Here is a 26,311-nt window from a genome sequence, read left to right as displayed (position 1 = left end):
GTTAACTTCCTGAGTTAAAAAGTTTTGTCAACACACAGTGCCATTGCTTTAGGCCATGGGGGACTGGAAACAAATGCTTCATGCCATACTGAATCAAAGGTTATACTTAGCAGGTGACTACACGAACTGCTTATTTCCACTGACATATGCATAAGAAACCTTCAGGAGATCTCTGTTTGCACACTCCTGCTTCTGGACTTAGTAGTGAGTCTCTAGATCCTGGGAGTAAGTGCAGAGACATGGCAGAGATAAGACAATAAGACTTGCATTGCCAAAGCTCAGGATAAAATGAGGGGGGACTAATATTCAAACAGCAGTATAGATTGTTGAATTCTATATATTTTCACTAAGGAAGTAAGATAAACTGTGTTCAGTGCTGAAAGTATGAATAACTGAAGAAGAAGCTAATCTTTTTGAGTTAATGAAGAAAGTTAGATTATAAGCAGACAGTACAGGAAAGGGGTGAGGGACTGGAAAACTCAAGCCCTTCCCCTGAGATACATTTGGAAAAGATCTGTGGGAGAGCTGAAGGAGTTTTTGTTTGACTTTCCATTTGTTTGGTTTGTTAGACTGCAAAACAGAAAAAGGACGTGGGTATAATACAAATCTCTCCAGTGTTACAGAAGATCCACCTCCCATATTAATCAAAACATATGAAGATAGACATTTAAGTGCAAGAATTTGTAGGAAATTGCTAGCGAGAGGGAGTATTGCAAACATCTGGAATAGAACAAGTAAGTGAACATGGATTAAACACAAATGTGTCTGGGAAAAGATGAACGTGTTTGAAGCCTCCTCTTGCCATGCATGCAAAATCCACGATGTGCTGTGCATGCAACTAAGAAAAAGTATTCCCAACAATGCAAAACTAAAAGCTACGTGTATTTCTGAAGATCTCTAGAAGCTTAGTCCATAATTTACTTAGGCCAGAGAAGTTTCATTTCCTTTTATTCATTTTCCATATACCACTGCATTTTAGACCTGCCTCACTTACCTGAATAACAAAGATTAAAATATTATAAACACAGGAATTAGAACCATGTAAATATGCTACCTGCCACCTAATTAATTCTTTTGTCCATGTTGAGTTTAAAAATATAAGAAAATCCAAGTATGCGATATTTTTTCACCAAACTCATGTTTATACTGATTATAAGGAAATTATAGGGAACATATCTTGTCAGGAAGCTTCCATCTGCTTGCAACACATAATAAAATACACCTGCAAACATGTTAATAGCTCTCAGAGCACAACTGAAAGTCTTAATTATAATCTGCTTGTTTTCCTCACACTCCTATGGAGCTACACATACAGTCTTCATAGGTCATCTCCAATTACAGGCTTCTAGTAGGATTGGAGATATTTGGCTTCTGAAGGGAAAATTTGTTGAGACTGAATAATAACCCTTTTGTCATGCTGCTATCTTGGGGATAACATTACTGAAGAACAGTGGATAATACAGTGAGTTAGCTTTTGCCTTTAGGTCACCCAAGTACAGGAATATATCATTTTGTAGATCTGTCCAGTACAACTAGATGGTATCAACTCACATTTTTGTAAGTTAAAGAACACATTACAAACCACACAATGAGGTTGTTATCAATCCTAGTAGATAAAACAAGAACAACAACCTTTAAGGTTTATATCTGGCATTTGTGAGGTTTCAAGATTCATAGAGAACTCCGGAAAACCTTTATAATTAGTAAGTGATACTATTCTCATGTTGGCAACAACTAGATAAAAAATGTGTTCAATCTTTCTTTCCTCTTTTTAAGAGGGAAAGTGCTTCACTTAGGGCTCATTCACCTTGTATTCTTCTGTGCTTCTCACTACCAATGTAGCTTTCAAACCTATTCCTGTTAATCCATTGTCATCTACACCTTGATCCGAAAAGGCCACTGAAAATATGTCATACTGGGGAACAGGGTTTGGTGATTGGCAGGCATAATTTAGGAATATTAGAAAATCTAATCAAAGAGACACAAAAGAAGCGGGTATTAAAAAACAAAACAAAACAAACAAACAAACAAACAAAAAAAAAAAACAGAAGCAAATTCTTACTGAAGCTTTGTGATGTAGCAGTGATTCCCCCTGGGAGACAAGAGATATCTCCCTATATGTACCGAAAACAGATTTTCCAGCAATAGCTATTGGTGCTCAGATAAACAGATGACAAAAGGAAAGAAGGGAGTGGGAGAAGAAGGAAAGAATTCATCTGAAAACAGGAGAGAGGAAAAAGATAGGAAATAAAAAAAGCACCACCAAAAGTCCTGGATGTGATTTTAACAGATCAAGGGATCACCAAACCTTACTTTGCTCTGCACTGTAACCTCCACTGGAAGAGGCAACTCCCAGCAAGGAGGTCTGCTGAAGATGAAGCTTCTCCACTGGGAGTGGGAGTTAAATTGAATAACTTTTCCTGTGTTGGAGCCTTATTAATAAGTTTTTCTTCTATGTTCTGTGCCTCTGAATATACTTGGAAAACCCTACAAACACTAAAATAGCAAAGGAGTTTGTCAGTTTGGTTGCTAAAATAAAATTAAATTAAATTAACACAAAGACACTCATGTATAATAATAATGCAATATTTGAAACACCTTGATGCAAGATTAGTTTGTGGGGTTTATAACCATTTACCATAGTCCAGAAAACTATCTCACACTGAGCAATGATGTGCAGCAACTTTCAATTCTACTAATGAAGAACTAGAACCGTAAGAAATATTTTTTGTCACACCCATACGTAAAATTCAGTTAGGTTTAGGTTTTAACTTTTGTTTTAAAAACTGTAAAATTATAGTTTGTGAGTATATAATGAACAGTGACAGGAAATGATGAGAAAATTCTAAGAATTTGCAGTGGGTAAAGCATAGCTATTTTTATGAATGTTTACCTAAGCCTATTTTTTAAATTTATGAACATAAAACAGAATACGAGTCACTATTTCATAATAGATTTTTATATATATTTATTTTTAATGGTTTTATATATAAGTAAATATATCTATGCAAGGTAATGTAGAATAATAATTCAAAATATTTTCAAAAAGCACCATGAATTAGCTATCTTTTAATTTTCATTAGAATTAAAATGTGCAAAACAGTTGAAGGAGAATTTGTCATTCAGCAGTTTTTGTAGGTGCACAGTTGACTCTCTTCCTCATCCTCCAGATCCTTGAAAGCAGCACTGCTGTCAAAGTAGTCTGTTTCCAGTCTAGCCTTCTTTAATCATGATGAAAATCTTAAGAGTCAGTAGAGGGTCCAATGTAATGGCTTTTTTAGGCAGAAAGACACCCTGCAAGAATTTATTGTGAGTGGTCTACTTAAAGCAGTTAACAGAGACGTGCCAATTTGTCCATTATAGTTTTCTTACTGAGTGCAACATCTCATTGCACAAACTGAAGTTTCAGTTCTAATAATGGTGGCAAACCTGATGATTTTTTAACAGTATATAATGTCCAAGTCCTCTGCTTGTTGGACCTAGCCCATATTGGTTCTAAAGTCTTCAGTCACTCTTGGGTTGTTATTTATCTTGGAGATGGATAGGAGGTTAGACAGCTATGAATGATATGACGCAGTGCACCTCTTGTTACCAGACACGTTAGCGTTCATAGCAAAAGCTATTGAATATTTTGCTTGGAGGACATGCAATAGGATATTAGACATGATGATTTTTGTCTGGTTGTTGTTTTTTGTTTGTTTGTTTTCTATAGGAAGAGATTAAGTCCTGAAATAGCTGTGAAAGAATTACTGTTAGAAATTCATAGAATATTTTGGGTTGGAAGGGACCTTAAAATCATCTAGTCCTAAGCCCCCTGCCATGGGCAGGGACTTCCACTAGATCAGGTTGCTCAAAGCCCCATCCAGCCTGGCCTTAAACACTTCCAGGGATGGGGCATCCACAGCTTCTGTGGGCAACCTGTTCCAGTGCCTCACCACCCTCATTGTGAAGAATTTCTTCAGAATATCTAATCTAAACCTACCATTTTTTTTAGTTTAAAGCCATTACTCCTTGTCCTATCACTCTACCCCCTGATAAAGAGACTCTCTCCAACTTTTCTGTAGGTCCCCTTTAGGTACTGGAAGGGCACTATAAGGTCTCCCCAGAGCCTTCTCTTCTCCAGGCTGAACAACCCCAACTCCCTCAGCCTGTCTTCATAGGACAGGTGCTCCCTCCCATGACCATCTTTGTGGCCCTGCCCTGGACTCATTCTAATACATCCATGCCCTTCTTGTGCTGGGGGCCATAGAGCTGAACGCAGTACTCCAGGTGGGGTCTCATGACAGCAGAGTACAGGGGGGAATCACCTCCCTTGACCTGCTGGCCACAATTCTTTTGGTGCAGCTCAGGATGCAGCTGGCTTTCTGGGCTGCATGCACACCATGCTGGCTCATGTTGCATTTTTCATCAACGAACACCCCAAGGTTCTTCTCCTCAAGGCTGCTTTCAATCTATTCTCCCCCCAGCCTGTATTTGAGCTTGGGATTGCCCCAACCCACATGCAGTACCTTGCACTTCTCTTGTTGAACTTTATTAGGTCCACATAAGCCCGACTTTCAAGCCTTTTAGTGACTCTCTGGATGGCATCCCTTCTCTTCTGCACCACACAGCTTGGTGTCATTGGCAGACTTATTGAGGGTGCACTCAATCTCACTGTCCATATCACTAAAAAAGATGTTAAATAGTTTTGGTCCCAATATTGACCCTTGCAGAACACCACTCATCAACTGAACATCAATTTGTATTCAGGTATTGTGACTATTGGCTTTGGACGGAGATGTTTCAAAAGTAAGACCTAACTCAGTGCAGTCCCTCGGGCAAATTTCACAATGAACATGGGTGCTCTGAAGGGACATACATATCTTTAGAAGGGGAAAGTAACACAGCTTCGCATACCATTAAGAATTACTAAGAGCACAGCAATCAAAAACTTGAATTAAGAATGCATGGTCTTGTTGGCTGTCCACATATTCTTTTCTCCTATGAGATTGTTTTTTAGGGCAGAAACTCTTTTTATTTTGTATCTCACAGAGAGTACTGCAGAAGAAAAAGCAGACATCAGCAAAACTGAGTGGTTCCACATCCTCCAGAAAGGTTGAGAGGAGCAATACAGTGAGAAAATTTACACAATAAGCAAAATACAATGTCAGTCTCCAGGTCCAGCAAGGTAACTGTCTTCCTGAGAGTTAATTAAAACCAAGAATTTTTAACCGGGAGCTGCAAGTTAGGACCAAACTTCTGGACAGATGATGTGAATACATGTCAATCTACACAAGAGTGGATCTTGGTGATTTATTGGTCTTAGCTTTATTTTCTTCTTTTAACATTTCTGAACTAAAGAAATGAGCTAGCTATATTATGGGCACAATGACCATTTTTTTATTCAATTTCCTTTCAGAAGTTTGCAGAAATTTCATCTGCTCACATGGATGTCTTTATATACTACAGAGGTACAAATTCAGACTGGATATTTAAAGATCTCAGCATATCCACTCTAATTCTTAGATCCAAAGGTAACATCATACTTTTATTTACAGAGAGAATGAGAAACTGCCATGCTATCATTCTGCTCTGTCTTTCAGAAGCAGGAATAAACTGCAAGACTGAATCTCTTTATGACTTCAAACTAAGCTCTTTTCAGTTTCTTGCATCTAATTCATATTCTGTCTAGTCAACTTGTAACATAAGAATTTCTAGCTAAGGATCCCAAAGCTTGAGTTTGGCCTACAGTGTGATTTAAAAAAAAAAAAGAAAAACATTGGTATATTTTTTCCTTTCCCTTCCCTTCCCTTCCCTTCCCTTCCCTTCCCTTCCCTTCCCTTCCCTTCCCTTCCCTTCCCTTCCCTTCCCTTCCCTTCCCTTCCCTTCCCTTCCCTTCCCTTCCCTTCCCTTCCCTTCCCTTCCCTTCCCTTCCCTTCCCTTCCCTTCCCTTCCCTTCCCTTCCCTTCCCTTCCCTTCCCTTCCCTTCCCTTCCCTTCCCTTCCCTTCCCTTCCCTTCCCGTTCCTTATATATGAAGTTAAGGCAATTATTATTTGAGTTTCTAAATTACCAATAGTTGGTTTTCATGTGAAATCACAGAACTCAGACGATGCCAGATATGATAAGTTTGGCTCATATATGATTTTTAACCACTTCATAATTTTTATAAGAAATGACCATGAGGATAGAAGTAGTCACCACATTTTTTTTTTCACCGAAGTGTACCTGTACTAATTTATATGCACAATAAGCAGCAGGAAAAGATCAAATCTAAAGGGAGAATCCTATATCACTCAGGTATGCGTTTGCCTGTTCACTGTATGTGAACAATTATATGCCCATCTGAGCTGTATAATCACTACAATTGTAGGTGCAACTTACCTAATTGTACATGCTGGCAATTGGCCTAGCTATTTGCATGTGAAGTCATCTTATTTGCATGTGTGATAGTGGCCTCTGCATTTTTAAATTTGCCCCACTTGATTGTGGGGCAAAATGTTTAAGAAAATAGAGCCCTAGGGAGTAAGTCTTGTTTCCATACAAATGTCTCGAACGCTGAAACAAGTTGGGAGAGGTATATGGAAAAGAAACAAAATTATGTCTCCCAGGAATGCTATTGGAAGATTTTCACATAGTGTCACAACATTTTTTATGCAGCAATTGGCAAATGGCACTGCTGCAGGAATCAGCATGAAATAGCCTTTGCAAGAATGCCTGTTAAAAAAACATATATTTTAAAAGGAAGGCATGTGAATGTCAGTTCCATTTTCCAACTATTAATCTGATGTTTTAATTTACCAAAAATTTCCAGCCATTGTATTTCTTCACTTGCATCACCTGGCTTTGGCCATCACCAAGGGTAAGCCAACTGCTTCACAGAAAGCAGTCTGTTTAATTGACTGATTGTACTTTCACCATCTCTGGCACAAATTCTTTTTTCCTTTTACACTCCCACAAAGCAATCTTAAACTCTTACTCTGAGAGAGAAGGTCTTTTGCTTCGTTTATGATTAGCAACCTGTTACTGACTGCTGGAATTTTAGAGAGAACAAGCCTTTATAAAACACCCAGTTTCATAGTCTGGATGGGTAAGAGTCCAAAGTAATGATCTAATTCACAGCCTATTGCTTTAAAATGATGCATGATGCTAACTTATCCTTAGATGCAGATTACTAAGAGAGTGTCTACACCATCAAGTGCAGCACAAGAGAGAGCTCCTCAATCTAGTGTCACATGAGCAGGTAAGCCTATAAACATGCTGCAGAATAGACCCAAAGAAGTCAACATAGGACTGCTGCTCCCAAGTTAATCAAGGGATTAATCCTGCTGAGATGTTGTGTTAACACATGACTCCTCAGCAGGGTGGATTTCCCGAGGCAGAGTACAACACTTGTGTGGTGGGGCTGTTTCTGGCACCTAGAGCTTCACAGACATCTTGGCCCTTATTCATAGACTTTAAGCAACCCCAGTGAAAGAAGGGTGTGAATTAATGTTATATTTGATAGTCACTAGTATCTAGCACATTCATTCCGAAGGCTTATTTTGCAAACACTAATGACAGATTACACTGCCTTACTCTAATTAATGTACAGGTAGCTTAATTTGGACACTTAGTGGATTTCTTCATGATCCCAAGCTAAAGTGCCACGTTGCAGATAAAAGTAGACATTTTGTCTGGTAGTCTTCCTTGAACTTACAAAGTGAGCTTTTGATCACTTTTACTTTGGTCCTTAACTGTTGTTATCCTGTCTATTTAATAAGTATTTTGATGATAAGCACTACTTTAGTAGTTCAGTGAATTAGATCTTATTGCAGCTATACAACATTAATCTTGAACTTTTCAGTATGTATCCAGAAAATACTGCCAGTCATCTCTGTTTGTCAGTTTGCAAGGTGGCTCTTCTCTCTACATAAAACTTGACTAGGAAGACTACAATATTTTCTACATTATCTTGTTTTCTGTTTAATATATGTGGTGTGAAGGATGACAGCTTGTCTGCATCGACCAGCTATGGGAATGGCCTCTGTCCGTTGCTTTCCAAACCAAGCTATTTTCTGTCCTCAGGCCATACCTCATATAACATCTTTTTGAGAATCCAAAGACAGCAGAAAATTATGAAAATAATTTGGCACTTGTATCCTAAAAGCATTTCCAGCTGCCTCTATTTGTCAGCTTTGAAGTCAATCTCAACTACAAAATCAGATCTATAGGTCACGTCACCCACTCCGAGAGCCGAAACCAATGGGAAGGGCTGAGAGAAGGAAATGTATGGAAATTCTTTCACAAAAGACAAATTCTGTCACAGGCAGGCTACAAAAGCCCATCTGCTCTGGTGAGCTGATATGTGGGCATGATCCCCTCTTTGTTATTTATGTGGGGCTTAGCTTCGTAACGTGGAGTGAGAACAATAACCCTGTTCAACACCAGCTGTATAACTTCAGATAGCACTCAATAGCCAATTGAGCAAGACCAATCCCAATCTGTCAGTGTAGTGTGGTCTATACTCTACCAGGAAGTGTTGTTTTTGGAACAACATAGAGCAGCCATTGCCATTTTACTGTCTACTGACAGAAATTAATAGTGAAGGCCTCATAGAGTAATTTATCAACAGCCGTTTGAATTCACACTTCTTTCAGCCATCGTATCTCCAGACCAGTGAATGGTTGCCTGCCTATTTATGTCAAAATGTCGGTGGAAGGCAGATATTTAGCAGGATCGGCTCCTGGGAGTAACTGATCTCAGCAGCACGGGGTTTGGTTAAACTCCTCGAGGACAGGTTTTGAAAGGGGCTGAAAGGCCCCAGCTCAGGCCCCCGGCGGATTGCAGGCGATGTGTAAACACAGATGCAGTGGACCCTGCAAACACAGCCTGCCAAACAGTGCAATTAACGCTGCACCAGACAAAGTGCTGGGACAAAACCTTCGGATGATGCAAGCACTTTTCCTTCAGTTCAACCATGAGATTTAAGTAAAAAATACAGACACTTTAGCTGACATGAGGAGGAAGTTGATTTTCAGTCTTTGTCCTTTTCTTAAAAGCAACAAAACAAAAAAACACACACACACAAAGCATATTCCCAAAGAGAAAATATGATTGTTTGAAAATCTATTGTTAATTTGGTTTCCTCTGTGGAAAATACCAGGCTCAGATCCCTGTTCCTTCATATCCACAGACAGTGTTTGCAACATAAATGGTATCACCATCCACCTTAAATGACAGTGTAATTCTGCTGGAACACAGTGATACTTCCAGATGTGCCTTATTAGTAGTGACAGGGTGTATACAAAGAGTGCAAGGGTGGCAGTGCTATTTCAGTATTCATAAAGAAAAAAATTAACATCAGAATGAAATTCAAGGATACTGTACCATACAAAAGAGGAGGGAAAAAAAAAAAAAAAGAAGAAGAAAGGAGTTCATGGAGTATTGCTGTTCCTGTGGGAAAAAAATATATATTATTTTTTGAAGGAAATAAATAAAATTAGGACAATTTTTAATGATCAAATTAATTGAATACTCATATATATATATGATATTGCAAAGAAATATTAATTAAGAATATTCCATTCTCAGATACATAGTGATTCTAAAAGGATTGCCTTTTTAAGAATGTATGACACGTTAAAATACCTTTGTATGCAATAGCTTTGAAAAAGATTAACAGGTTTGTCCATACCATTTTTCTCACAATCTAGCATCACTGGAGAAAAATAGACTTTACACCCTTGCAGAAACTTTGAAAGAACATTTTCCAGTAACAGGCTTTATTTTCAGCAATTTATCTTTTGCCGCTTCCTTTCTTTGAATGTTACTTTTGATGCTGTTTTGTGTGAAGGATAACAGCAAACTTGCTGGAAGAACCTCAAAGGATGTAGGGGGGAGAGAGAAAAAGTAAAAAAAGCTGCCCTGCTTGACAAAGAAATATAGGCTTTCCCATTCTTTCATGTAAAAAGCTGATTTTTTCCAGTATTAAAAAAAAAAAAGGGGGGGGGGGGGGTGTCTTATATTTCTGGCAACAGTAACCATAATTTTCATTATTTAATTTCCTAACCACAGCATCAAACCGCCCCCAAATTCAATGAGGATAAATTCTTTCTTTTTCTTCAAAGGAACTCATTGTATACCTTCAACAGAGAGAAAGGAGGGTTTTTTTTGTGTGTGTATGTGTGTGCTTTTTTTCCCTGTAAAACGTGTGATTTTTATTGCAAATCAGAAAGACCATGGAGGACTGGGCTATGAGTCACACCAAAAGCCTGGCACACAAGGAGGCTTCATGATATACTACAGGATCAGGAGCTATAAAAATTCATGCAGCGTACACCCCAATTAATAAGCAGTTTTTCTGGAATCTGATCAGCCCAGGAATGACTGCAATATACTTTTTTCTTAATATAGTATTTGTTTGTGGTTTATAACTCCTTGGGCATATTGGCTTGATTAGGTGCATATTCTTTATTAAAACATGGGATGGAGGACAATGGCAGGCACCTGAGAGAAACCAGGATAGAAACCATCAGACTGGGGCAAACAATGAAGAAACATTATTCTCAATGAAGAATGAATAGGTCTTGAAATAGCTTTAGTGAGCCATACACCAATATACCTTAGTAGAAATCAATTGCACTGTGAAAAGATATTAGTTCCTACCTTCCTTTCATCAATGCAAATGCCTGTCCTGAATGCTGTAGAAGGCAAATGTGAAAGTCAGATCCCTGTACTGTGAGGGATGTAGGAGGATCATTCTGTCAGGACACCCTAGCACAACGAGTGAGTTCCAGTTGTGGACATGTGTACCCATACAACCTGTTGGATACTTTGAGACATGATTCATGGCATTTATAGAGAAAATTCTTGGTCACACTGCTCACACATGGGAAATTTTGTATTCCTTGTCTTAAGCTGCGATGTTTTTATAAAATCTACAGGTGTCACCTACTAAATTCAGAGAAGAAACATCACTACAATCTAGTTAGCAGTGTGAAAATAAAAATGCAAATGCACTGCAAGCGTAGCTGTGGCTGTGACTGTGCTGACTCCTGTTATGGACATGAAGATGGCCAGAATGTCATCAGTAGGTGCATTAGGATAAAATACCCGGGACTTTCAGCAATCCTCTGAGATCTCAATTCAATCTGAGTGCTCAGTCTGTCTTGAAATCAGTCAGATTATCCCTGTGTATTTCCTATTTACCTCTTTATTACCTATCATCTCTGTGTACTTTGTAGCAGTGCTTTTCTTAAAGATTTTTTTTTCTTCCCCCCAAGTGGTACTGAACCCAAAAGAGAGCAGTCACTTCTCCCAGTTTCACAAAATGTACCAACCAGGCCTGGTAAATAATGCTGCTCTATTCAGGATGTTCTTTCTCATCCACATGTCTATCTTGCCTTACTGTCAGAGGTTGCACCTCTGTGGTGACACAGGACAGCTACTGGGTGGACACAGATGGGTCACTGTTGCTCCAGATCAGTCTAGTGTCTCAGAATAACTCCACCTTCACTATCAGTTAAGATTAAGGTACTAGGAAAAGCTAAAGCACAGATCTATGTGTTTACATTTGTATAACTATATGCTGATTGATACTGGGTTGGACAGCGGGCAACAGTACCACCTTAAACTAGTATAATTAAACTAGAATTAGTTGCCAGTGCCCTAACTCAGAGACAGCTTTCATGTATTTCTCGTTTTCCTAAAATTATTTTTCCATTGGCAGGATAATATATACATGTAATTACTTCACATCTGAGAAGGAGTTCAAGTAAATATGAATGTATTTCTGGACAATGCTGTTGGAAAAAATGGAACAAATAAGGGTAGACTACAGAATAAGAGACAAAATGTAATGATAAATCTAGGTAAGCAAAACATATTTTATGGGGAAAATTAAAGTTCTCCCCAAGCTAAGTAAGTGATGAGGATGCTGAGTTGGCATTGCTAGTAAAGGAAGGTCAGATCAGATACAGTCATAAAAAGAGCAAAATTTCAGACAAGCAGAAATACAAGAAAACTGGTCAAGATAAGATACAGTTGCTTATATTTTACGAGGCTGTTTTGTGTTTGTTGTTTGTTTGTTTGTTTTTCTTCCACAAAGTTTTCTTAATCCTTGGAAAATCAGTATAATTTCACTCTGTGTTTATTATTGGTCTTTGTTTAATGTTTCTATTTAGCATTGAACGAACCTTTGTGATTGTAGTATCTGATGAGATCATTGTGAAAGAGCTTGTACTTCCACCTGTTTTACTTTTAAGAAAGGGCATTCAATAAACATGGAAATAAAAGGGTCAAATATATATTGATCATAGCTTTGCCCACAACAGATTACAGCAGTTTAGCCATAACACAGTGAGAGATAATGTTTCAAAGGTGTGGAAGACTGCATAAGCTACTTTTTGTCTTGACAATAGACTAATCTGATTTGCAGACCATTCTTTCACGTTTTTGGTGTAACACCTTAGAAAAGAGGCTTTTGGTCTCCTTTTCACTGAAATCCTACCAGTAGGAAGAGGTGAACAGGTTTGTTTGTGCACTTTCCACTGAGATATGTAGGCATAAGTAGAGTTGGGTTGTAGGTTGTTTCAGCTGGTATAGCCTCTCTATGCTTTCTGCATTGAAAATAGGTGTTTATTACTTGGAAACCCAGTGGAGAGCTGTCCTTTAATCATTTAACTGTGGGATCTGACATGTTATAAAATGCACCTGTTAGAGACTGTGCTGGAATTCAATTAGCTCTTATGTGACTTTTGCAGCTGAACTAATGGGTTGAAAGGTTATACTGGGTAAATACAAGATCCAAAATTGATTCACAGGGAAAAAGTCTGGAGAAATGTCAGGATTTTCCTTTGTAATTTTGGACATACCATGATAATCACATTGCAATTTTGCTTTAAACAGATAGACCACAAGAGTCATATTGCTTTTTATATTTGGAATTTTCAAAACAAAAGTCTTCTACTTAATACTTTTTGTGCTAAATGTCAGGCACTTCTGAGTAGGAAGAAAAATTACTACAATGGTTATAGTTTTATGAATGGTGACCATTTCTTTCCATTCTTTATGTTATTTGTTATGTTTGACTAGTATGGCTAGACTTAGATTAAATTCATTAAGAAGCTTATTATGACTTGTTATAAAAAGCCATCAGATACTAATTAACATACCTAACATTCATCTGTAAATACATTGTAATAATTTAATAATAAGATAGCATTTGCTTTTATAGCAATATTACTATTAAATATATATGCATATTTACCTGTGTCCACTAAAGATTTTGTAGATTTCTTTCACTTTATGGTTCCATTTGCCATTATCTATATTGGTCTGGTACATGATACTTTTCTTTGTTTTACATAGAAAAAATTGAACTTTTACTGGTTTACTAATATAAATGAATACAAAAGCTAAATTTTAGATTAGCTTCATGTTATATTTTAGAAACTTTTACATTTTATAGATTTTATATCTACTTGCAAGGGATAAATTACACATATTGAGCTTGTAAAATGTGCTTATATAGAAAAAGTATAAAAACAAGATGTGAACATAATACAAAAGATTTTATAAATTACACTAACATTTATACAATTTTCGTTACCTTGTCAGATTTTGTCCAGTTCTCCATCTGTAAAGACTGATGCTAACAAACTTTGGTGTCTTGCTCCAGCCTGTCTGTTTCCACACTAACAGCTCCTATAACTGCACATTTTTCATGAACTATTGTTTAGCTAATCCAGAAACCTGTGATACATTTTGCTTTTTCATGAGGCCTATGACCAGATCTTGCTCTAGAATGGCCATTAGAATTAACCATGTTTCCAAGCAAAACTCCAAGTGCATTTTGCATTAAATAAATAAATATATGGATGCATACTTTATGGTGTACAAACTCGATGGTAACTTTAATTTTCCTCATTTGGGAGGAGCAGTGGAGTGGTGCACTATCCTGGGGAAACTGAATGCTATTGAGCTGTGGTCCAAGCCCTTCCGCCAGCTTCCACTCACCATTTGTCAGCCTCTGCGGGCAGGGAGAGGAAAGAGTTGGATCATTACCCTGCCTCCTGACTGAGTTATATTTTCAATAAGCTTGTTCAAACAAACCACCAACCCATTTTAGCAGAAACCTTCAAAATAAATTCAACCTGAGGCAGAGTCCTGGCACAGAGAATTTCAGCCTAATGGGCTGAACTCTGACAAAGGTGTAAGTGGCTTCTGAGAGAAACATTAGATGTGTTTCTAAATGGGACAGAAAACAAAACAAAACAAAACAACAAAAAAAGTCTAGAGGAATTCGATACATCTTATATATCTTGGGTAGGCAGTTTCATTACTGTGAACATACAATATTGAATGAGATGACAGATCTTGTTATCCCCATGCTCTACTTTTTTAGATTAGATATTCATTAACTTATTTATTTTTTAGAACAATACAAAGCCAGCCTGAAGAAGTAATCTTAGCATTTTTTAGAACCATTTCTTTCTCTTTTTTTTTTTCAATGTTTTCTTTTTTTGTTATTTATTCAAGTGAAAGATGCTACAGATTTTGACAAGCAAATGATCATAAACTGTGGTTTAGTAGAATGAATGCATCCTTTATGAAGTTTTCTAGTTCTTGAGCAAGAGAAACCTAACATTGCTGCTGTGTACTTTAGCTGCCTCTAGTCAGTGCCTGGAAAGCTGCCACTCCCTGCTGGTTGCTGCTGTGGTTAGTAGCCTAAGTGAGAGTAAAGTTATCAGGCAGCTGGTTTTAACATTAATTAATATATCTTGAACGTCCCTTAACCCACAGTCTTGGAAGAACAGAGCCTACATTTCTATTTGCACGTTTCATAGCACAATCTGCTGGAGCAGATATATATGTTTAAGAACTCTTAAAAAACAAACAAACAAAAAAAACCCTTCAAACTATGATATTTTTCTAATAGATAATTTATTATGTCATTTAATCTATGGTGCATTGTAGAATTTTCTTTCTGGAGCACCACCTATTTATGATACAGATACCTTGTCTGTCTCAGAGCAGGTAACACACCTTCTCAGGCCATGGAGTCTCCTTAAACAATTCAGAGTATGAATAGTAAGACTATCTGACCCATAAAGAATAAACAGGGAGCCCTTGTTGATCATCAAGTAAATATCTTCCTAGGCTATATGTTAACTCTTACTGAAATACAGAACTTAAAAAGAAAACATAGAGCTGAAAGATCAGACGAGCTGCAGTGGAGTCAATTAGATCACTTTTACTACAATGGAAAAAGCTGTAGGGCAAGAATTCATAACAGAAGGAAGTTCAGGATGTTCAGGTTCACAACAGAAAAAAACATTATTTTATCTCTGCAAGCAAGAGAAACCACTTTGAAAATCTGAAGCAGAATAAACCCCCTTTTTTAGAAAAGAAATTATTGAAGAATGACTGATAGAGTGCAAAAATTAAAATAGACATCTATCAGTACCTAGGAAGTGCTTTGATAATTGAAAAATGTAAGTCTTTTATTTCTCATATAAAAATGCTGTCAAATCAGTTTCAACATGCAAATTAATCTCCACTCCATGATCAATAAAAATCTAGGAGATCTTTCTCCTCGCTTATTCCTTTTTTTTTTTTTCTTGATGGTTGTAGTTAATTTATATTATGCAAACAGAAGAAACTGAAAGAAACAAAAGCAGCCTCTTCTCCCAGTTTACTCCAGATGAAAAAGCATAGTGCTATGTCATGCTTCAGGACCCAGGTTTGCAGACAAACATTGCTAAAGTGAAGCAATGTCAATTTCCAGTCTACTTCCAGGTAGTTTTGAAACTCCAGTTAAATACCTGTGTAGTAGCCAAGAAACAATGGGAAGTCTCCATCCAAAGCACAAGGTACACAACAGGTGGACTATAAACTGTACCTGGTTGAAGGATATGTGTATATTTGTAAGGTGCAGAAAGCCAGAAGCAGGCAAAGGAAGCAGCAATGAACATTTAATTAGAACAAAGTCAAGAGAGTTGAGTTCTTTTGGGCACAGCATTTTTTGTCCAGCAAGAGGTGAATTTATGGGCAAGGAAACAGGTTGCTTCTATTAGTTTCTGTGGAGAGCAGAGAAACAGAGAATTGTCCATTTTCTGTGATGGAAGAGAAAAATGCCAAATAAATACCTGGCTCACCCCATCAGGTTATTCTACCAGTACCCAGCAAGAACCATCTCTTGTCACCTGAGCCAGAAAAGCAATGGATCATTCTTGGGTTGCCAGAGGGCTGGCTCTGCACCTTGTACAGCACCCCATGAAACAGCACAAGCCCAACCCTGGGCCAAATTGATGTGGCAGCATCAGGATGGGGTTCCTTATCTCTGGGAAGTGGTTCTTTCCATCTGGGTGCCAATGGAGAGCACTGTTCCCTCCTACCTGCCCACAGGCCCTGCTGTTCCTGCCTTTTTATGAGGTGTGACTGCATTTGGGCTTGCAGATTCACTGTTTCCTTCAAACAGCAGTGGAGAAAGGAAGCTACCTCACCATCACCCAGCACAGGAGGAGCTCTCCCAGCAGTTGAGGTTTTCCAGGATATGCTTTTGGGCTGTGTCTTAAGAGGCTTCAGGGCAGGTCCTCATCTGGTGTATATTGTCAGCCTTGTCGCAGCCAAGTCAGCAGAGATCTATCAAATTTGCACCGCCTGAGAAGCTATTTCTCTGGTGACAACCCAGCGTGGTTGGGCCTGCTTTGTGTTAGGAGGTGACTGGCTCGACCTCTGGGGAAACCTCTGAACACAGCTCTCGTTTTACATCTGGGAAAGTTTCTTTGAGGTTCATATTAGTGTTGCCACCACAAGAAACTGTCTGACTTCAGGGCAGGAACACATGTTCACCTTTTAAAGTCCTCATCGGGGTTTCTAAGAGAGCAGAAAAGTGGCAGAATATTTTAATATCCAGTGGAGAAGATGTCTTAGCAGCTGCCAAGTAGAAGCAGTTGACATTGCTTGGAAATGGGCACAAATATTGCTTTTGCTCATTCCTCTTCCCTCCCTTGGCAGACAGAACATAATAAATATAGTGGTAAGAAACAAATGGTCTCCCCCGCTGCTTTACTAGAAACTGGAGTGTCAAGTCTTCCTCTACTGGGTAAAAAATAGAGTGGGCAAGATGTGACAGGATTTCTAAAATAAGCTTTGCAGAAACAAGGTAGAGTGCCTCACAACCGGGATATGAGCAAGAGGGTGGATGTGACTGGAGAGGTGTGGGGCGGTGAGGTAGAAGGCTCTGTAGAGGAGTAGGAAGAGAAAAACCATGAGCACTTGATGCAGAGCAGCAGTATTTAAAGTAGCACTTTGAGGGGTGTTTGTTTAGGAGGTCTTCTGATACTGCTGCTGGATTTGTATGAATGTATTATCATAGTAATAGATTATGTTTTAATTTCCTGTAATGTGCCCAGTCCTGTGTAAGGCACAGAAGTAAATTTCACTCCTGTGCCAAGCAGCTAGTTGTGTGGCAGTTTTAAGACATGTTCAGAAGGGTGATGTGACTCCTGGCTGCACTCCCTGGGGGACGCAAGACCTGAATGCAGTTTTGTGCCTCCCCTGTCCCATGGCTTCCTGCAGGAGGAAGGACTCCTCTTGCGGAGGAGGAACACAGCCTCCCCTGCCCCTGGCAAATCTCATTACAAAAAAAAAGTGTGATTCCCAAGCTTCATCCTTTAATTTAGAACCAGACAAATAGGATGGAGACCCCTCACAGGCTGAGAAAAACCTTCAGCTGGTGCAGGTGGTTGGAATCTCACTGATTCTAGCTAAGCTGTCTCAATTTACCCATCAGAGGTAAGAAAAGAATGGTGACACCTGTCTTCACAAGAAGAAAGTTACTTTTTTCTTCCACATCTACACCTCAAGTATAGACACCATTTTTGTAGAAATGATCAGGAGAACTACTCTGCCCTCAATTTTGATATCTCCATGCCAGACTGGCATGCAGCAACCAGAGGAGTGATGGCAGAGATGATGCTGGTCACCACAGAGCATGCCTAAAGAGAAGACTCCAGGGAAAAAGTACATTAACTGTGACCCAACAGCACTGTGCCAGTGCTTGTGTTGAGACTGTGATGAGTACATTCAGGGCAGATATCTTATTCCTAACATTGCACCCCTGCTCAAAACTTTATTTGCTCTAAATACATTAAAAGGCAATCTAAGAAAGAAAAAAAAAAAAAAAGAGAGAGAGAGAAACTGAGCAAGAATGCTAAATCAGTGATGCAGTGATGTAAATCAGTGATATACATCCCTACCAAGTATTTAAGGCAAACTCAGAGCTACCAAACAATATACAGTTTAGATTGAGTAGCCAGACTGCAGTGTGCTACTAAAGCACCCAAATCAATGAGCGGACAGTTCCTATGGTTAAATTACCACATCAAAGCAGTTTAGGAAAATACCGCCACATCACATAGAGGAAACTCGCAGCTGGGGATTTGACACCTGCATTTGAATGAATTCAAATATTTAAAACCAATTTAGAGAAGCAGTGATTAACAGCAATCCTAATTCAAACATGACTTTGGAAGAAAAAAGGGGGGTGCTTCCCTCTGGGTGTTGTTCTAGAAGCTGCAGAATGATTCTGGGAGCTGTTGGACGTAGCCCATGCATGAGTCAGAGCACAGTCACACAGGCAGCTTTTGCACTATCCAGCCAAGGAGAGGAGTCTTAAGTACGTTAGCAAAAAGCACCTGCCTAGCTGGGTGAAGAAGCTGTGCTCTCTTTCAACATAGCAAACTATCTGGAGTAGCTACTTTGTGGAAATGTGTCCACAAATATCATATTGATGTCCAAGAAGGATTTACAGTTATCAAAAAGAAAAGCTCTCTACACGTATTTTCAAGGTTTTCTGTAAAGAATCAACAAAAAGGGAAGGTGATGTGACATCATACAGCTAAAATCTTTTAATAGCCTTATTGGTTGTAGTTGGGGTGAGTGACCGGTAAGATGATCCTCTAGACACGCTATTTTGGAAACTTTTTGGTCATCTACTGTGCAGCCAGCAGATTTAGGTCCAGTGATTAAATTACTGTGGGCTTTTGTTTTGCAGTATGTGCTCCTCAATATATCTTTCAGGGTTAGCCATGTGCCTAGGGGTTTGTAACCAAATTGTGATTCTCTTTCTTGCTTTCAGAGGTTTCCTTTCGGGCTGCTGGCCCCAGCAGCCAGCTCCCTGCTTATTTCAAATGACCGCATCACTCAGCAGAGGCTGAAGAGAGCAGACAAGTCAGTTAGTGAGTGGGTTACAACGAATCAAAATGTACATTTCTTCCTCTAAGGCAGAGGATTTTAGTTGTTACAAAACATTGGAGTACTACTGCTATTTTGGGCCTGGAGAGTTATGGGAGCTCAAGCAATTCTTTGCATAGATGCTTTTTCACCAAAGGCAAAGGCAGACTTTAGAAAGCAGCAGGGCATAATAAGGAGTTTTCATAGTTTTTTTTTTTTGTTTGTTTGTTTGTTTTTTTCCCTGAGTTGCAGACTGCAAAAAGAATTATTGCTTCAGACTCAGTCAGAATAATTTGTGTAGCTTTCTTGGTTTCCTTACTGTTTAGCTAGTAGATCTTAGAGCTAGTGATTTAATTGTGGTGGACTTCTGTTTGTGTATGTATTGTGGTTTATTCCTATAATTTGGTTGCCATTCTGCTAGGACTATGCTAAGAAAAACATTGTGTATTTTTTTTTTCCATCTAAACTGCTTCAGTAATTTTTCTTCCTGAAAATGTTAATACCTACTTGCTAAATATGACGTTCACCTCCTCAAGTGAAAGGATAAGCTGAGGTCAATGGAGTTTGCAGCAGCTGAATATCTGGTCCCTGACATAAAAGCAGACAAAAGGAAATACTGTCCAAAGCTGACTTCTCTATTACAGTGCTTCAGCCTGTTAGAAATAATGATATCGGGATTTATTTATTTATTTTCCCAAGACAAGCAAATGCAAGAAATAAATAAGCATGCAAAGTCTGCTTGCCAGGTTATTCGTGTTTCAGAGTTCTGTTATGTCCTGCTGCAGAGTCTTTCCTTTTGCTTTGCTAAAACATCAGAGTGTAGAGGGTGACCCTGTGCACTTGTTTCAGATGAGTGTAAACAGAAGATGATATTACTTGTTGGAATGAAGTGGACTATCCCATGGAGGAGAATAATAGCTGTCTCCTAGTGCTGTTTTTCTCAAAAAGACCAGCGAGAACTTAAAAGTTGAAAGACCCAAGAAGAGGGCGAAAGTTGATTACTTTAAGGATTAAACTGTTACCCTGGTGAAGTCAGCAAATACTGTTTCTAAGCAATGATTTCAGTGTCTCTGGAGCACTGTGAATCTGAACTATGTGATTGGGAATGTATTTCTTAAAGATATAAATATAATTTTATTAGTTTTTGAAAATGTTATTTGGTGTTTTGACTTCAGTAAAGACATTCTGGAGTGGTGTATAAAAATAAGCTTATGCAGACATTTTCACCCACACGTGTGTTTGTAAAATATGTAAAAGGCTAAAAGTATGCCACTAAAAAAATTATAAAGCTCTTAAATTTGCATCAAAATGTAAGGAACTGTATTCTGTCAAAAAACATACTTGCACTTGGTGTGGATTTTTGCCCAATTATCCTTCCTTGGAATTCCTTGAAAGAGGCAGAGGAAAGCACTGTTGCTCTGGTAGCTTCTGGTTAGGTAGGGAGGTATTTTTCACAAAGTCTTGATTATTATTTCATCAAGAAAGTAGGTAGATATTAAAGGTTACCCAGATGGTTTATATATTACTATAATAATCTTGTTCATAGAAACTCTCTCAAAGAAAATAATTAATCACAAACACACTGTGATCCCCCTAAAGCAGTGACTGTTTTAAGTTGAAATCCCATAATGGCTATGACCTCTAACCCTGATGTAACTGTTTCTATCCTAGCTACTAAAGTGGCTGCTCATGAAAGGCCATCAAATACAGAAGTAAATGCAAAGGTTAACAAAGTTAGTGGACCAAACAAACTTGATACTGGGAATGAACTTTCACATGTAGCAAGAAAATAAACACCACTCTCCCAGACTGATCTACACAGGAGGTTTGAGATGCCAAAATATTAAATGTTATTAAGCGCATAATCTCTATTTTACAGATAAGTGTTTACTCTGGGGGTAACCATCCTTTCATATTGATAAAAAGTCCTCATTCAAATTAATAAAAAAAAAGTTCATGCACTAGTGTGTTTTCAATGACATTGGTTTTGCTCTAGATGCCAAGTAACTGGTAATTGGTTTGAGAAAGAGAGGGGGTTGCAGTGAGGTGTGCAAATCTTAGGCTTTTTTTTTGTGTGGCCCAGCTACTAACACGTCATGTAATTTTTAAACCCCTCTTCAAGGTGTAATCTTTGCATCATATTCTGTTTCAGGAATCTCTCTTTTTAAGGGTTGGTTATTTTTTTTTGAAATTTTAATATTCTGTTACCCATCATAGGTGGGGAAAATGTCATTTACCTCTCTATTGCATTGTTTGTTGTAGCAGGTTTTATTTTATTTATTTATTTATTTATTTATTTGTTGTTGTTGTTTCAGAAACACAGACTTCTATGTGATGCTTTACCAGCTGAGTTCAGCACAACAGGACTTTGTGGTTACTCTGCACCAAGCAAGGTGGTAAAGGAATAAACTATGGGCGTGTTTGCACGTGGCCATGCACCAGTAGATAGAAAAGGCCTCTTTTGTATGTACAAAATAGTGATTTCTGTTGTTTTTGAGGAGCACAGAGAAACCATTTCTACACACAGGGCAGTGCAGGATTCAGTAGTCCAAAACTTGTAGCCCTCACTGGTGCTGGAAGAGGAGACATCCGCCAGTACTGGGGTATCTGTGGCTGCTGCCCCAACTTCTAGCTGCCTGCAGCATCGTTTGGTGGGGATCCAGACAACTTCACTGACTTTACTAGCACTGCACCTCCTGACTTCAAAAACACAGTTCTACCTCCTGACTCTGCAGTGGTCCTTAGCATTAGGAGGAAGGCTTTTTTTTTTTTTTTTTTTTTTTTTCACCACTGTGATCCTGTAAACATGCCAGGAAGCTAGTCCCAAATTTAAGAACAAAAAAGGTAAATAGTTTTTACGAGTTATGAAAAGGAAAACAAAAGCTTTCCCCTTAATTTAATCAGCTTGGTATCCTAAGCCCCAGTCAGAAAAGAACATTTTTGGGTTCACTGTGGAATAAATAATTCAATGATGAAAAGGGAAAGAAATGTTGATTATATATAAAACTTGACAGTAGGGGAAACTATTTCCCTGGCCTACAAAGTCATTTTTCAGGTAGATCAAAAAGAGTTATTTAGTTCTACACAATTTCCAGTTTTAACAACATTAAATACCTTTTCTCCAGTTAGATATCAGTCTTTGAAGATTTTGAAATTGTTATTCCTGTGGGGAGAAGGATATTGAATAATTCCTACCAGTTATGAAACTCAATATTCTCCAGATGGTTATTGAGACAAGCTTTTATACACCATTGTAAAATGGGTTTAAAATATCCTGTGCTGTGATTGACTAAACAAGTCACATGGCTACTGCATACAAGCTTGAACTTCTTTTTCAACTAGATGACCTTATTAAAAGCATAAACAAAAATGGTACTTAAAGGCTGGCTTTAGAGGAGCAGCTATAAATCTTAAATTTATTGTAGTACTGTTCTGTTCTTTGCACTAAAAAGAGAAAAAAATCTAGGAAGGCTGTTCTGGGTACAAAATTATGCCTTTAACACTGGATTGGTTAAAAGGATGTTTCCATACATTTTAACAGTCCTCTAACTTTTCTTTTAAGTGATTTTTAAAATCATTTAAAAACTTATATTTAAAAGAAATGATATGCATTCACAAGATAAGCAATGTCTGGGTCACGCCAGAACTTGAAGAGGCTAATGTGATGGAGCAAAATCGCAATGCAAAACCTTCACGCTCATATGTGCTCTAGTGCCCAATTGCACCACAGTGGTAAACAAGAACTTTAGAAAAGACCCGGCAACCCACTGTAGGATGGACAAATAATCCCAGGAACAGGGATCTTACCATCTAACCGGAGAAGGCAGAAGGAATCTACCATGGATAGCAGTGGTTGTTTGGCTGGGTTGGCCTGGTGCAAGGGGATTTCTTGTCCACCTGGCTGCTAAATTTCTCCCTTTCTTCTTGTGCTTTCCATTGGGTGGATGTGCCTTCCTGGGATGGGTGCAATCCCCCTGCTCTGACACCAGTTCTCTACCTATTACACAGACAGAGACAGCAGCACAAGCCTGAGCAAACAAACCAGAAACAAGGGAATTCCATGGGAGAATTGCATGTGTAAGTGCAGACCATTTTTAGCATTGAGAATGATTCTGTCGCAGACTCCTGATGATGAATGAAACCCTGGCATTTCCATTGATGGGATCCAACAATTTCCCCTGTCACTTTTCCATTGCACATAGATTATGACAATGACAAGTTTAGAGATAAACATTAATAAAAACAGCTTCAATACAAAGCATGGTGATTAGAAACATTCAGGGACTTGTTTCTTTAAGAAATGTTTTTACATGAAAGGGAAACAGGAAGGCATATAAAGAGGTTGAATCTGGTACCATGCTTAAAATGAAGCTGCTGAGATTTTTTTTAAGCAACTTTATTTTTTCCTCTTCAGCAAATATTCCAGTTGTAGCATAATTCAACTCACTTATCAACACTTATTTTTTTTAGCTTATTTAGTGTTCCTGGGTTTCAGAGTTTCAGTTTAATATTGTTAACAGTCTTGGTAAAAAATCCAGGATTACTCTGTATTTGAACACCTGCAAAGTTCATTTAATGACTGGAATAGCAAATGTTGCAAAATTCAAAATATATTTAACATATTTGTAGTTTAAACATTAACCACAGCTGCTTAATGCTGTTCAAGAGGCTTGGAATGTACATATTTTATACATCCCAAGAAATATCTGTGATTGATGTCTTTTCATGTCAACCGTTTGATTTGCTGAAAGACGGAACTAAAAGTATAGCAGAAAGGGGCAAGCTTAGGAAGAGCTGCCAGGCCAGAAAACTTCTTTATTTAAAAAAAAAGAAATTATAAAGTTTGGCATGTTTCTGAATCTTAATTGAATTCAGTGGGATATTGGGGGTTGGGGAAGGTGGGGGAGAGAAAATGAAAAGAAAAAAAAATATAAGAAAAGCAACAAGAAAGAGCAAAACTGTTTTATGCTGATGGATTGACCCATCATTCTGCCACGTCTAAGAGATGCCTTATACACAGTTCTGAGTACTTGATGTACAGGTATTTCACACAGCAAAATTTTTCAATGGATTATTCACAATTTTTTTCAGAGAAACCCACTTTTCTATGATCATTGGCACTGACAATATTGTCGTCCATACCAGATTCGATCATTAAGCCAGATGCATTACATTCAATTTTCTTTTTCATTCTGAGCAACTGGTTCTCCTCATATTTATACTAGCTGCGACTCCTGCAAATCAGATTTCACTTATTCTTGATTTATTTGTGGAAAAGAAGTAAAGCCTATAAAAGTTCAATTACTTTGAACATTACTTTTCAATATTGGTAGATATGAAATATTTTTGTCAAGTTTTCTAGTATTTTCAACCCTAACTAAAACTATCACTATGTACAAGTTCTATAACTTTTAATTTTCTAGCAACTTTTGGTCTTCATCTCCTAACAGCCACTGGAGTAATAGGCAGAGATAGAAAGCCTGCAAAATATGCTGCACCTTATTCTCTTTAGTTTTACATAGGCTACTTCCCAATTTCTTTACTAATTAACAAAATTCATAGACATTAAGCTGAATTTGCTGGCAACCAGGGTATATATTATATTTCTAGATATAAAGTGTCTGTTTAGAGTAAAGGAAGTATTGAAACACATTCCAAAAAACTCTGTAATAGATATACCTTTTAGGCCACACAAACCATGGGCAAAATATTGAATAAGCACAAGCTTGTTCACAAGAGATAGTGCTCACATATCTTGGTTTAGATTTCCATTGTGTCTAGTGCAAACCATTGACTCCTCACTTAGAAGTGTACAAGAATAAAGACGAATACCAGTAGAAAGACTGAGGTCCTTTGTGTTGTGATCTTCGTCACTTAAAATCTCTCTGCTTTGGGGGACATTTTAAGAGGAACAACTTTCGTGTCTCTTTAGCCTAAATAGCACTTGGGCTAAATTTCTCATTTATTTCTACTGGAATATCTATCCTATTTAAATGAACACAGGACTGATCTAGACATCCTCATTCATTCATAAGTACTCTTTTTTTTTTTTTTTTATATACAGCTGTTCTATATATTAATACATTCAGAAAGTCAGTCAAACTGGAAAAAAAAAAAAAAAACAGCACCTTTAGATATTTGAAAATGCAGCATGTCAAGAGCTTAGTAACACAGGTGGCTTACCCTGCCCCCTCCATTCACTGGCTTCCCTGCTGAATACAATGTCCAGATCAATGATACTATACTGATATTCAAAGCCCAGTACGAATTTGGCTACAGCCAGATGACAAATCAACAGTTCCCATGGGAACAAGGCTTCCCACTAACAGCTATGTTTTTCTGGTAGAATTAAATTGTCCACATTTCAGAGTGGTGTTTAAATGAAAACGTTAAGGAAAAAAATAAAAAAAAGGACAATTCAGAACAAAATTATATATATATATATTACGTATGTTTGTGTGTGTGTGTGATATAGTTTTGCTCAATAAACCTGGATCACACGAAGTGTTGAATAATTTGGCTTGGAGTACTGAAAAATATAGCCAAAACTGTTTAAAAGCAAGTCTACAGCTTTACTTTAAACACGCCACTCAAGTATGTATTTAATTACTTTTTCCAGGATTTTTTTGCCAGCATCTCAAAGAATCAAGCTTTATATTCTTACTTTATATACATAAACATACAGATGCCAAACACACCCATCTAATGTATAGAACAGTCAAGTTTTTTGGGGACCTCAAAAGATGGACATACATATAATATTTTATCCTTCCTTGTTTCTACTTAAATATACTTTGGAGGAAGTTGAATAGCAATAAAAAATATTTTTATTTTTTTATCACAGTTTTGTTCTGTGTTTTAAGGTAACTTAATAGTGTATTGTCATTAGTTTTCTAAATTTTCACAACAGGGATATATTGAAAATTGATACTTTCCATATGCTGCTGTAATGCCATGTATGTGTACAAGTATGAAATTTTCAACTGTATTAATTAGTAACATTACTAAATCTTATTAAAAAATAATAATTAAGCATAAGTGTTACATCAATAATTATTGAAGGAAACAATTTTAAATTCTTGACTAAACCAACATTTTTGTTATTTTTCCTTC

At 37.7% G+C, this 26,311-nt stretch overlaps 1 long non-coding RNA gene across 1 annotated transcript in view; it reads right to left on the bottom strand.

The window, feature by feature from the left end:
- Positions 1–25,423, bottom strand: part of LOC310895893 — a 30,653-nt gene extending 5,230 nt beyond the window's left edge. The window contains exons 1-2 of the long non-coding RNA XR_014581034.1: positions 25,382–25,423; positions 23,006–23,195 (exon numbers count right to left, since the gene is read on the bottom strand). This is a non-coding gene — a long non-coding RNA (uncharacterized lncRNA). The remainder of the gene's footprint in view (positions 1–23,005; positions 23,196–25,381) is intronic.
- Between the last annotated feature and the right edge of the window lie 888 nt (positions 25,424–26,311).

The sequence above is a fragment of the Anser anser genome, assembly GCF_964211835.1.
Source record: "Anser anser genome assembly, chromosome: 2".
Lineage (NCBI taxonomy): Eukaryota > Metazoa > Chordata > Aves > Anseriformes > Anatidae > Anser > Anser anser.
The sequence above is the reverse complement of the archived record's forward strand: the minus strand, read 5'-3'. Positions and strand labels throughout refer to the sequence as shown.